Source organism: Eupeodes corollae, chromosome 2 (genome assembly GCF_945859685.1).
Source record: "Eupeodes corollae chromosome 2, idEupCoro1.1, whole genome shotgun sequence".
NCBI classification, from domain to species: domain Eukaryota; kingdom Metazoa; phylum Arthropoda; class Insecta; order Diptera; family Syrphidae; genus Eupeodes; species Eupeodes corollae.
Genome location: NC_079148.1, coordinates 99,212,746 through 99,226,278, shown reverse-complemented (window position 1 = coordinate 99,226,278; position 13,533 = coordinate 99,212,746). Strand labels below are relative to the sequence as shown.

At 30.1% G+C, this 13,533-nt stretch overlaps 1 protein-coding gene across 1 annotated transcript in view; it reads left to right on the top strand.

Moving 5' to 3' along the window:
* Positions 1–2,023: 2,023 nt before the first annotated feature.
* LOC129946950 (uncharacterized) overlaps positions 2,024–13,533 on the top strand; it is a 70,890-nt gene continuing 59,380 nt past the window's right edge. Inside the window, exon 1 of the mRNA XM_056057333.1 lies at positions 2,024–2,166. The gene's annotated coding sequence lies outside the window, so the exon portion shown is untranslated. The remainder of the gene's footprint in view (positions 2,167–13,533) is intronic.

Genomic DNA, 13,533 nt, shown 5'->3' with positions numbered 1-13,533 from the left:
AACGATTGACGTTGCTGCCAATTTTCTTTGTTCACTATGTTATTTCATAAATGACCTAAGGGTGAAATGTGATAAATTTGAAGCGTAGGCCAAAATCCGGATGCTAATTATAAAGTCTTGATGCAACGAAAAATAGTACGAAGTGCCACATTTTTTGATGGTCCTGCACCATCCGTCCAGCTTAGAAGAAAAGTTCAAATTAAAGACACTATTACTTTGCAATTAAAAATACGATCCAATTGCTATCAAGAAATGAATGCTTTGTTTGGCTTTCTTTGTCGGTTGCAATATTTGACTTCAAAGGAGTTGCAAATTTCTTGCGAACAGAAAGATATCATAGAGATGTCAATGCAGAAAAACTTGCGGTAGAATGCCTGCACCTCGTACATAATTTAAAAGAATTCAACAAAGATGAAAATGAAGATCTTATTACAATATCACAATTGTAGTGTCTAATTACAGTGGATGAAATTTTAAACTCATTTCCAAATGTAGAAACTGTTTGTAGATTTTTTGAATGAACCGGATAAAACATTAACTTCGAAGCACAATGCTACAACTAAACGGCTTGTCAATTTTATCAATGGAAAATAAATTACTGCAGGAAATTGAATTTGATGACTTAATTCATCAATTTGCAACTGACAAAGTCAGAAAAGTATGCCTTCAACAATATTTTATTGTATACTTAAACTTACATATGCATCTAAAAGAGAAACCAAATAAAAACAAATATAAAAAAATATGTTTACATAAAACTTAAAAAAATATATAAAAACATTAGAAATCAATCAAAAATACAATAAAAATTATCAAAAATCAACTGTAAAGAAAAATGTTTAACTATTGAAAGTAAATTTTAAAAAAAATTATAAAAGTACACAAAATGTCTGTTTTTCTTAAGTTCTTTTTAAAAAGTAAAAATTTTTAAATTATATAATACACAATTTCATTTTAAAAATATTTTCTTAACCTAAAGAATTAAAAAAATATAATATACCTATTTTTTTTTGGCCAAGGCCCCCAAAAGTCTAAAGACGCCCCTGATTGCTTATAAGGCGCCAGTTGTAGCTATCATTGGTTTTCATCATTGAAAACAAACATTGGAATTTTCTTGACAGGTCGTTTATAGCTCTATCATTAAAGTTTCTGTCATTGAAAAAAAATATTCTGAAATCCACTGAAAAACTTTTACTTACAGGAACCTGTGATTGGAATTGTGTGAAATTAGAACGCAAATCAGTGGAACGATTCGTTTTACTTTTGAACATAAAAGTGCGGAAAATAGACAAAAACATTTTTAGGAAAAAAAAATCCTCAAAAAAATTCTTTGGTTGATTTCCGATCGATCAGTTTATACCTACTTATCATTTCTAATCGAAGGGAAACTTATTCAAATATCGATTCCAAAATTTTCCCGGATCGATTTCAATGATAGCAATAACAGGCCCCTAACATCGAAAAAAAAAATGTAGATAGCCTCAAAAAGCCTTGAGCAAATTTTTAAAAGGGAATTCCCTAAAACCTAACGTGATGAATTTTGAAGTCAGACTCGAATTATATTGTAATAATTTTTTGTAAATTTAAATCAAATGAAATGTGTTCCTTTTTATCTACTTTCGACGTCAATTATCCTTTTTACATGAAATAATATTTTACTAGAACCACAATATTCAACCCAACCGTGTACTTTATTTTAGTCTTCTTACCCAGAGTTCTTTTTATTTCTAGTCTGAGTCTGCTTTTGACAGATTAACCATGCCTTCTTTTACAACTTTCAACTCCCAAGTCCCAACGCACTCAGCTCCTGGTAGCTGGTACCCGGTGTCTTCCATTGAATTTCAAAAGCAATGTTCTTTTTTTCGATAACATGGCATGGCATGGTACAACCGGTGGCGTGGCGAGGTGCAGCGCGGCAAGGCAGTTTCGTCGACCTCCCCCGGCTCTCTGGCGGTATTCTAATGCTTTTGGTGATTCTGTGAGTCTGTGAGCTAAAGCTGTTCGTGTTCGGTATTCGGATTCGTCATGACACGGCATGGCGATGGCACAATAGGGTTCTAAAGAGAAAAACTGAATCGCCTGCGTTCAGTTTCATTCGGTGTTCGGTTATCATAGGACGTTTCAACGTAAAAGTTCCAGCTGCAAACCTTAAGAAGAGTGAAACAAGTAAATGTTCTCTTTATTATTTCTTATAAAAATTATTATATTAAGTAATTTTTGTGTTTAAATATTTTATTCTCCATTTTCCCATGCATTCTAAGTTCATAAATTAAATTAGAAAAAAGAATAGAATAATTATTTGCTAACCTCAATGCTGATGGAAATAAAATAATAAATAATGTGGAAAAATTCATATGGAAAATGTATAAATTAAATGAAATGAAATTTCAAAATGTGTGTGATCGGAATAAGTTCTAATTTCGATTCAGAAAAAGAGAAAAAATGAAGAAATGACCGTGATGATGATTATGATGAAATAAGGACATTAATTTTATTGTTTAAGTGTTTTGTTTTAATGCGATATCAAGAAAAAAATTAATTCTAATGGAGGATTTATGTAACTCGCAGTCCATTTAATTTTGAATTTAAGTTATCCTTGCACTGATTTTATTATTATTCGGGAATTTTCCTTTCCATCTGTCTTCTTTTGTTATCTCTCTTACTAGAAGATCCTTAATCCTCTCCGAAATTTAAATCCGGTAGTTTTAAAAATACGAGTACAAAATACAAAAGAAGATGAACTTGAATTTTGCATTTAAAATAATTTGTGATTTTTTTTAAAATTCTCAATTCTAAATTTTTAAAGAAGTGCGTCGGAAATTATATTATCTACATATGTATGTTTGTACATATTTATCTATATGTATATATGTGTATGTATGTAATTTTGTGTGGTTTATTTCTTTTTTTTTCACGATTTATTTGAGAAATAGGAAAAATGGAGTTTGCGCAGGGTGACTTGGACAATATATTTATCCGAATGCAAGGTTTCCTTCTTAATAATATGAACTTACATTAAATATTTTTTAATTTTATTTTTCAAATCTTATTGAATATTATTTAAACAAATGTGTTTAAGTTGATTTTGAATGGATATATTTATTGTAATAAAACAAATAAAGCAGGGTTCAAAAAACGATTAGGAGTATGGAACTACTTTTTTCTCATGTTTGTAGAAGTAGGTAGGTACATAGTACGTGGGTGTACATTTTAGGTATAGGTACATATGTATGTATGTATGTGGAAGGAAAAATTGTGAAATTGTGGAAAAATGATCACAAGTTAATAAAAAAATAATAATTATACTATCTTATGATTAATTAGAACACACACTGCCAGTTATTTGAATAGGTTCAATATATTTTTTGTTTTGTTTTTGTGGTGGATCGTGTTTGTTCATTTTGATAATTAGGAACATTGTTGGATTATTAATTTGTTTCATTATGATAACAATGATAAGTGCGCATATTAAAGAAAAAAAAATATATAGCTAGCTATTTTTATCCTTAAATGTTAGAAAGTGGGTTCTATTGTTGAAATTAGTTTTAATCATATTTATTATATTTTAAAATCAGCTGGATTTTAATAGATTTATAATATAAGAAAATATCGATATTAAATGTAAATTTGAGTGTGGGTTGTATAATACAGTATGTAATAATTGTTCAAAATTATTTGTTGAAAATTTTGATTGAAATAAAATTTAAAATTCTCTGTTTTCTGGAATAAAAAACATAAAATGTTAATTAATATAATTCCAAGACTAAATTATGTGAATTTAAATAGGTTTTTATTTGAATTTCTTTTAGAAAAATCTGTAAAAAAGTTGTCCCTGTTACACATGTAGGTTTTTGAAATTCACTTTTTATTTCCCTTAATATGAACAAAAAAAATAGAGACCGGTAGAGAAATGCATATCCGCGTAAACAAACTATTTTGAGTATGTCCTGTTGGTGGGAGAATTATATTTTTTATTAGTGTTTTTGGTGGAGTTTCGCCGGTACCTCTTTGCTCATGGCAGTTGTGTATGTGATAGACTGGAGTTTTTATAAAACCCGTGTTTTGTTGGAAAATCTATCAATAATATAGTAGGATTTTACACGAATAACTAAAACAATATCTGCAGTATGAATACTACCGACAAAAGTTAAAGTAGAATCTTGATACGGATAGGTTTCTGACATTTTTAAGAGTCTCGAATAGATCTTATATGATTTTGTTCTCATATGTTGGTACGATTGATATTTCATTTGCATCTTGATGGCTCTGTTCGTTGTGTTTTCCATTGGGGAAAAAATCAATCTGTTACTGCTGATATTATTTAGTTTTGTTGATGAAAATAAACCAACTGGGCTTATTTTGCAAGAGAAAACAATAAAAAAGATAATTAAGTTTTCACCGAAGGTTTATCTCAGTTTAGATTAAATAAATCTTTTTGGTGTTTCCACCGCAATAAAAGATTTAAAAATGATTAAGTTTGAGAGCACTTTCTAAAATGCAAATGGTGTCTCGATGTTTGTTATGAAGTGCAAGTGAGTTAGTTTGATTCGTGTTATACAATGAAGAACTGAATAGTTCAGCACCATATAAGAATATGCTACCTGCTCCCTGTGCAATTTTTGTTTTTTTAATTTGATTAAAACAAAACAAAATTTTGTGTACACAAACATGCAAGTAAACAGACCATAATCCATTATCTGTAAAACCAACTCCTCCACACAGGTTTTTCTTCACAAACTTTGACTCGACTCCGATCCCCGCCCAGAATCGAGGCAAATCAATCGCATTTCAACTCGATTCAAGTATATAAAGAATTTAGGGGAGCTTCAAGCTCGCTTCAACACCGCATGTTAATGTAGTAGTCTACTAACAAACCCCCTTTTTGAAGTTTTTATTTCATGTCAAATTGTTTGGTAAAAACTTTGAAATTGGCTGTCACATTACACACACGTTTTTTCTTGATCTTGATAGTCAACTATCAAAAGTCAGGGGAGTCATTCCCTAATTTTCAAAACGATATCGCCAATAATTTGCTTCAAGTAACTTTGTTAGTATCGTTTTTAGTATAAGATTACTGAAATGTCAAAATAAACTCAACGAAAGATAACTTGAAAATGTTATTAAACTTGGTTTTTGTCTATGGGAAATTGTAAAAATATGCAACAAATGGCTTTTTACCAAACTTACCAACTATTTTGTTGTGTTTATTTTTATTCTTACTGTTGCTGTTTTTATTTTTTGCCGTCGACGTAACTATAATTTTAACATGTAAGTTATTTGTGTCTGAAACTATTTTTGATAGCTAGCTTCGTGCAAGAACATTGGAACTCTCCGCCACTCAAAGTTTTAATGGTTACAGCAAACAGTCTGGCAAATTTATTGTTTCCAATAAATTTATAAAGGCCTCTTTTAAAAAACTTTGAACAAAACTATAATATTTAAAATTATTTTACGCCAAGTGAGAAATAAGAGTAAGAGGGGCTGATTTATCTCTTTAGTTTTTCAATAAGCGTATTAATTTTTTTCTGAGTTATCATTTTCACATTGTAACAAAACTCAGTTGTCCCGAAAAATATTTTAATTTGCTTAATTAGTACTTAAAACCAATGACAGACGATACCTGTTTAGCTATCGTGCAAACGCTATCGTTTTAACGATATCACTTTGACGATTATCGTCTAACGTGAAGTGAGACTATTGTCAAAACGCTATCGTTTAACGATAATCGTTTCACGGAATGACCCCCCAGCTTACACGATTTCACCCCTGGTCTAAATTTCGCTATTTTTTTGGAATTTTTGGATAAACTATTTTTGCAAATATTCAATTGTATCAACTTTCAAATATAAAAACCGGACTACCGCAGATCGTTTTTGCTTACCAAAAAAACACGGCTTATAATATATGTATGTAATATAATATACATAAGTATGGAATCGTATCCAGAATCATCATTTCTCAGATAAAGGGCAAACAATTCTTGTCGAAAAGGTCAAAGGGTCCCACATCAGACAGCAGGTTAGAAGTTATGGTTATTGTTGGATCTAACAAAGGTTAATTGTAATGCACAAGACAGATTTGTCGGTATCAAAACACATCAAAACTTTTAAAAACTCCTTTTAACAGAGTTTTTGTTATGTAGCGTTACTCCTTTACTGAGCGGTTTTGGAAAAAAATAATTACCTATCTGATTGCTATTGTCAATTTTTAAAAATTGGAACTTATTGAAAATATTAACATTTTTGAACCATTGAATTTTGAACTTTGACAAAATATTCATAACGATATTTTGTGTGAATTAAATAATTGCTTGACAGTTTTTTTGTTGTTTTTGTAGATTTTCGTGTTTTTTTTAAAGTTGTCAATTGAATTTTTCTAAAAGATTAACTAAAAATTACCAAAAATATGTTGCATATAATGAAATAGTTTCATTTCAAAATCTTTTTTTGCTAACGAAAAAAAAGCAATTTTTAACAATTTTAGTTCTATTTTTCCAAAATACAGATTGGATTTTTCTTAGAACAATATCTTACGTTAACAATAAAATTTAGCACGGAATGAAATCATTTTGAAGTCAATGTCTTCATTTATTCACGAGACATCAAGAATCGGATATCAATTTTTACCAATTTTCCGTACTATTTTTTTTTTTTTTAATTTTTATAAAAAAAACTGACTGTTGGATTCTTATAAAAGTCTTACTGAATATCGAAAACAATATTTTCGACAAGATGAAATTAGTCTGACGCTATTATTATTAAGTTTTGAAAAGATATTTGAGTCGAAAATCAATATTTAGGTTTTTATTTTTTGAAAAAACTGTCAATTTATTTTTTGGCCAGTTGTCAAAAACGTAATTCTTCGTTGTATAGAATTATTTTGGAGATAAAATCATTTTTTGTTCGTAAAATTTTCGAAGTGACCACTACTTTTTGTCAGTTTTTATTATTTATAAAAAAGGGTTATTTAAATTTGTTTCAAAATTATATCACCTTAGTATCCGTCACAATATATAATATAAAATTTAATTCAAGTCGCTAGCGTGAAATATTATGGGTTAACAAAAATGTTCAATATTTTTTTAAATTGCTACGGTAAAAAAAACTGCCCAGTCATTTATTTTAAGAGTCATTTCTGCATCTTTCTGTGTTATCTCTGTATAACAAAATTTATTTGAAGAAAAAAGCTTCCGCAACGAATTTACCTACGAACGTAAGTACACACAAGCACCGGATTCTCTCTAAAAATCTTTCATTTAAATTCGGGGAAAAATTTTAAAATTTTCAATTCGATAACTCGGACAGTTTACAATAACTTTTTATGGGAATTTAAAAACAAAAATGTGTAGTTGTATTAGTTAAAAAGTTTTGTATCAAGATAAGAATAATATTTAAGTTTGTATATGACTCCAAATGAAGTTTTATTTATTTACATATACAGTTGTGGACAACAAACAAGCACACTTATTTGATGAAATGAAATATCTTGTATTTAAAAGTCTTTGTTCGTTGAAAGCTGCAAGTTAATATTATTTACGAGTGCAATATGGTGGGATATACATGTTTTTATGGAAAAGAATATTGCACAAGATATAACTATAAAAAACAGCCTCTTTTATTTGGAGATTTGTATAGCACACTTAGTTTTATGTGGATAACTTTTAATGTATTCCACTTGTCATTATGAAGGATTCACTATTTGGTAGGGAATCCTTTGTGTTTTATGACTGCATTGATTCTTCTAGGAAAATTTTCAACAAAGCCACACATCGTTGTCTTGGAATGCCATACCATGCATCTTGAATGAACTGCCATAATTCTTGCACATTTTCCGCTTTCTTTTTTCAGTTTGATGTTACACGGGTGATTGCACTGACCACTTTAGAACGTTAATTTTATTGATCTCTAAGCAATTCTTCACATGTGTGCTTAGGGTTATTACCATACATAAATCTCCATAGAAGTGGTTAATTTTCTTCTGAGAATGGCATCATATGGTGAACCAGGATACTTTTGTACACATGTTAGTCCTTTTTTATTTCAATTTTTACTATAGGACCAACACTGTGCTAGGAAAATGCAGCAAAGACCATAACATTCCTACCACCATGTTTGACCGTTTTTGATTGGTTTGCATATTCTGTGGACGCCATACATACTTTTTGCCATCTGAACCAAACCGACAGAAATTGGATTCGTCGAACCAAATCAAGTTTTTCCAAAAACTGAGTGGTTTGTTCAAATTTGTTTTTGCAAGCTTTTATCTGGCTTTCAAGTTTTTTTTAACGAGTGGCTTTTGCTGGGCAACGCAACCACCTAAATATTTCTCATTTAAACGGGCGTCTTTCCGTCTTTGATGATAATTTTCTTAAACAATAGAGAACATGCTTTATGTTTTGAATGGTTCCAAATTCTTCAACATGCCAGAGTGCGTTGTAAACTATTTTTCTGGAGCACTTTAACAGCTTGGATATGTCAAAAACTGTCCTTCCTTTGTCTTTCATCTGCAAAATTATTTTTGTTTAACTTCAGAGCACCATTCTCCTTTTGCCATGACTATTTAAGTACATTTTAATTTATTTAATAAGTTGATATCAACAAATACCATTACCTCAAAAGGGGTACTTTTGTTCAACTAAACGGATTAACAAATGTATTAGAACTAAAATGTGTTAAATTTATGTGAAGATAAAAATAGTTTGAATTACAAACTTACGCAGTTTTCTCAAAACGCAAGCAAATTTATTTATTTAGAGTAACAATTTTAAGTTTTTAATATGGTTGAATAAAACTTATACAAGTAAAATAACATTATTTCTTATATTCTTCAAGTGTGCTTAATTTTTGTCCACAACTGTATGTGTCATATAATATTTTGCCACATAATCTTTTTACAACACAAGTACTTTTAAATTTTATGCCAATTCTGGCCCAAATTTATTTGTCAAAAACTTTTTACTTCACATATAACGCTAGAGCAATAAGTAGGTACCGCCTTTAATAAATTATTATCAGTTGACGAACAAACCTATTTTTTGTATATTTTTAGTTCAAATGTTTGCTTTTCATTGTTGACTAACTCGTCGGTGAATGTCAGATGGAATGTATAATCTTTTCAACAAGTAAATTCTGTTTTATGTTGTGAAATATTGTAGTGTTAATGTTAACATTTAAAATTTTCTTGAGTATAGTGAAAAAATGATTAAGGTACACTTTGCGTGTTACACTTTGCTTTATAATTAAGCTTTTTTTTGTAAAGAGGGTTGTAGGATTTTTAAATAGGTGTGTTTGTTTTCGAAAACGATTTTTAGGCAAATGTATATTTTTACTTTGTTTATATTATTAATTCTTCCATAATTAAAATTGCCAGTTTAAAATTTAAAAAAAAGTGAAATATATTTAATTATTATTATCAGTGGAAATTTATTGTTGAATGACGATGTCGTGCTCTCATATTCTTTTCCATAGCATGAAAGATGGAAAGACCGATAGTGTAAGCTCCACTTGGCATAATTTAACCGTAAATTGATGCATTCTTTCTCTGGTCTTTGAATTTATCGCTGTTGGATATTGCGTGTTAATACGCCAAATTTTACGTTTCGCTAGTTGATTAATTTATATTTTTGAATAACTTTTTTTCGATCAGTTACAATATTACTCAAGGTGTAAGACCGACAACTAGGCTGTTATATTTTATTAGATAAGAATTTAGGTCACGGAAAAAATAATTTAGTATCGACATTTATATTATCCCAAACCAAAACAAAAATATATTGGGTTTTATTTACTGTAATTTGTTTTGTAATCAGTATGAAAAATAATTAAATCTATCATTGAATATTGTTTAAAACAAAATAAATGATTTTTTTAAGTAATAAACACAATTTGATGGTTAGAACGTGTTCAATTAGTATAAACTGCATTAATTAGCTTTAATTTCACTTCCATGACTTTTTTACTTAAAGGTTTCAAATGGCATACAAAACAAAATTTTAGAGTTTAAGGATGAATAGATTAGATTTCATCAACATATTCAATATTCATATTTGACGAACCAAACGTTTGCCTGATCATAAATTAAGACAAAAAATATTACAATGTCCCAAAGGTAGTAAATATTTCTGGTCAGTGGTAAAAAACGTACGAAACACCACGTCATCCTCGGTCCCAACGCTCGATAAAGCCAATTTGCTTGCAGCACAGTTTGCTGTTAATTCGACGCTGCCGGAAAGTGCCATGAAAGACCTTGGCATACACAAATCTGCTGGCCCGGATGGTATTTCCCCAATTGTTCTGAAGAGGTTTTCTTCAACGCTTGCGAAACCACCGAGTAAGCTTTTCCATCTTTCCTACTCTACAGGTCTCTTTCCGAGCGGGTGGAAAATCAGCATTTGTACAGCCTGCCCCTAAAAAGGCGAAACCTCCTCACGTCCCTTCTGTCCAAGGTCATGGAAACGCTGATTGATTATCAGCTGAAGAAAAATCGAAGAACGGACGTTAATGACCGGCAGCATGGCTTTCGTAACAATAGGCCCACTGGTGATCTCATGGTTTATCTCACCGAACAGTGGAACAAATCTTTACATTGTTCAGGAGAAAGTAACATTATTGCACTTGATATTTCAAAGGCATTTGATAGAGTTTGGCACCAAGCTCTCTTATCGAAAATGCATGCTTTTAGTATTGATGAATCTCTTCTTCGTTGGATTAGAAATTACCTTTCTAACCGTTTAATACAAGTTGTATTGGGTGGTTACAAGTCTAAAATTCATAAAATAAATGCTGGTGCGCCCCAAGGCTCCGTTTTGTCTCCGGTTCTCTTCCTTATATTTTTAATTAACATACGATAGTACCCTAGGCCTTTCATATTCGTTTCTAGATTCACATTCCTGTCCTTCGGATGTTGAACTTCAACGGCAGCGTATGATAAACCCATTCAATTCTGATCTCGACAGCATTGTCCAATGGGGAATTAAAAACCGTGTAGAATTTAATGCTTCGAAAACTCAATGCTGTCTCCTGTCGTTAAAGCGTAACCCACCCCCGATATCGCTATCTATGAGTGGCACTTGCATCCAGGAAACTAATCAACTTTCAGTAGGTACTCGGTATGTGTATCACAGATCAGCTTTAATGGAATGATCAAATATTCAATATTGCCAAAAATGTTGCTAGATGCTTAGGATTTCTCCGACGGTGCAAGACATTTTGTACCCCTTCTGATCTGGCTGTAATTTACAAAGACTTCATTTGTCCAAAACTCGAATATAACTCTCATATTTGGCAGGTTCCCCTAAAAAAAGTTTAATTTTTTTGGACATGATCCAACAAAAATCTTTGAAAATAATAGGCGATAGACCTATAACCGAAACAATTACGTCACTCGAACACCGCCGCAATGGTTCATGCCTTTCGTTGTTCTACCGATATTTTTTATAAACAGTGTTCTGTCGAATTAGCCAGTTGCATTCCCCCCTCAAACAATTCAGCTGTAATACTCGTCCTTCTAGGAATGCTCATCAGTTTACCTTTCAGCTCCGTTTCGGACGTACTGTCAAGTACAGAGATTAATTTTTTAACTATCGCACATCGAGAATGTGGAATGCTTTATCCAACTCTGTTTTTCCCCTATCATTTTAACATTCAAAACCTTAAGACTAATGTGCATCGGTATCGGTATCGGTTATCGGTATTAATAATCCTTTGAATGCCAATCAACTATAAAAAAATAAAAACAATATAGTATCTAAAATAAATTAAATGTTCATAATATTAATGCTTCGTTTTGTTGAAACATGTTATTTGGTGTTTTCTTAGGTAATATTTTTAGTTGTGCCTCAAATTTCGATCTTTTATTTTGACCAAAATGCATGTTATCATCAAAAACAACTCCTTTTTAGTAATTCAAAATTGGATCAAAATTTTTTTAAGGGTAAAACGTTAGAAATAAAGTTTCTTAAACGTTTAACTTGACTTAAAAGATCAAAACAACTGTGCAAATGCAAAAATATAAAAATACTCGCAACAACGATATAATTGATTAAATATTGTCATTTAGCATATGTTTCACAAACGTTGCTATATGTTTAGGTACATATACAAACAAATAAGAATTATTTGATTTAATTTAAATTTAGAATTTAATTTAAATATTTTCAATTTTGCTTTCATTTTATTATAAATATTATATCAGGTGTTATTTGACATTTGCCAACCTCTGTGTGGTCCTTATAATAATTAGTTTTTTGTTTTTCAATTCAAACATTTTTAAACGGGCCTAAATTAGTTCAATCTGATTGTTTCATTCGGATTTTCTTTCTTGGTTTGTTGGTGTAGTTGCAAAATTTTTGTTCACGGTTTGTTTGATTGAATTCGGAAACAGTCTTTAACATACTATTATGGTAATTAGCAATATCAAAAAAATATGCTACAGAATTTGTTTATAAAAATCGATATTACAACAAAGTGAAACAGTTTGTTCTGATGCAATGGAAAGTTGTAAAGGAAATGGCAAAATTGACGTTATGATAAATTAAAATAAAATTGATTTTTTTACCAATGAAAATCATCCATTTCCGACGGACGTCAGAGCACTTGTTCATCTGTTATACTCGTAGCTTGAATTTGCAGTTGAATCAGTCATTTATTTTATTTATGGAATGAACGAAAATAATTGTTATCATAGTTCTGTTCACACAATAATTTATACAATTCCTTATGATTATTGTACAATTGATCATAACACATTGTTTGTATAGATTATTTTTTTTTCTCAATTGAATAAATTGACAAATCTTCAACTATAGATACTAATAGTTCATCGAATTAGAAAGAAAAATGTTTGCCATTATAATTCTGGTATATTCTTAGTACCTGCCTAATAAACAGTAGATATCTAAAGTATAGTTAATTATATTAATTGGAAAATTACACTTTATAAGCTTTTGTACAGTTGTGCAATTAAAGCTAAACAATTAAAAAATTTAATGTCAATTTCTGTAAATAAAATAAACACCTAGGAAATAACACACGACTAAGTTTCGGCTTATAGATTTATGATTTGAATCAAGATAAGTTGACGATGCAAGGTTGTTCAAAGGAATTATAACTACAATTTTAATTTTAATTTTTTGCTTTTTAAGAACATCTAATAAATACGAATATCTCATGAAAATAGATAGTTAAACAGAAACTCTTCTTTGTGAAAGTCCCAACTAGGTACTGGTTTTTTAAAGCGAATAATAAAATACCATCTGATCTACATATATCGCAATAAATCAATTTCTTGGTGGAATTAAATGTTCTACCAACATAAATAATAATAATTTGAGTGATCTTGATCCACGTGTTTGTCAACTATCGTTGTGGAATTATGAATTCGAATGTTTGAATATCAATATTATGTTGATGCATCAAATTTAATAAGACAAACAATAAACATAAAAAAAGCACTTAACACTATCGAGTCTTAAAATAATAAAGTCCATTAATTCATATGTATATATGAATGAAGCCATCCACAAATAATGATTTA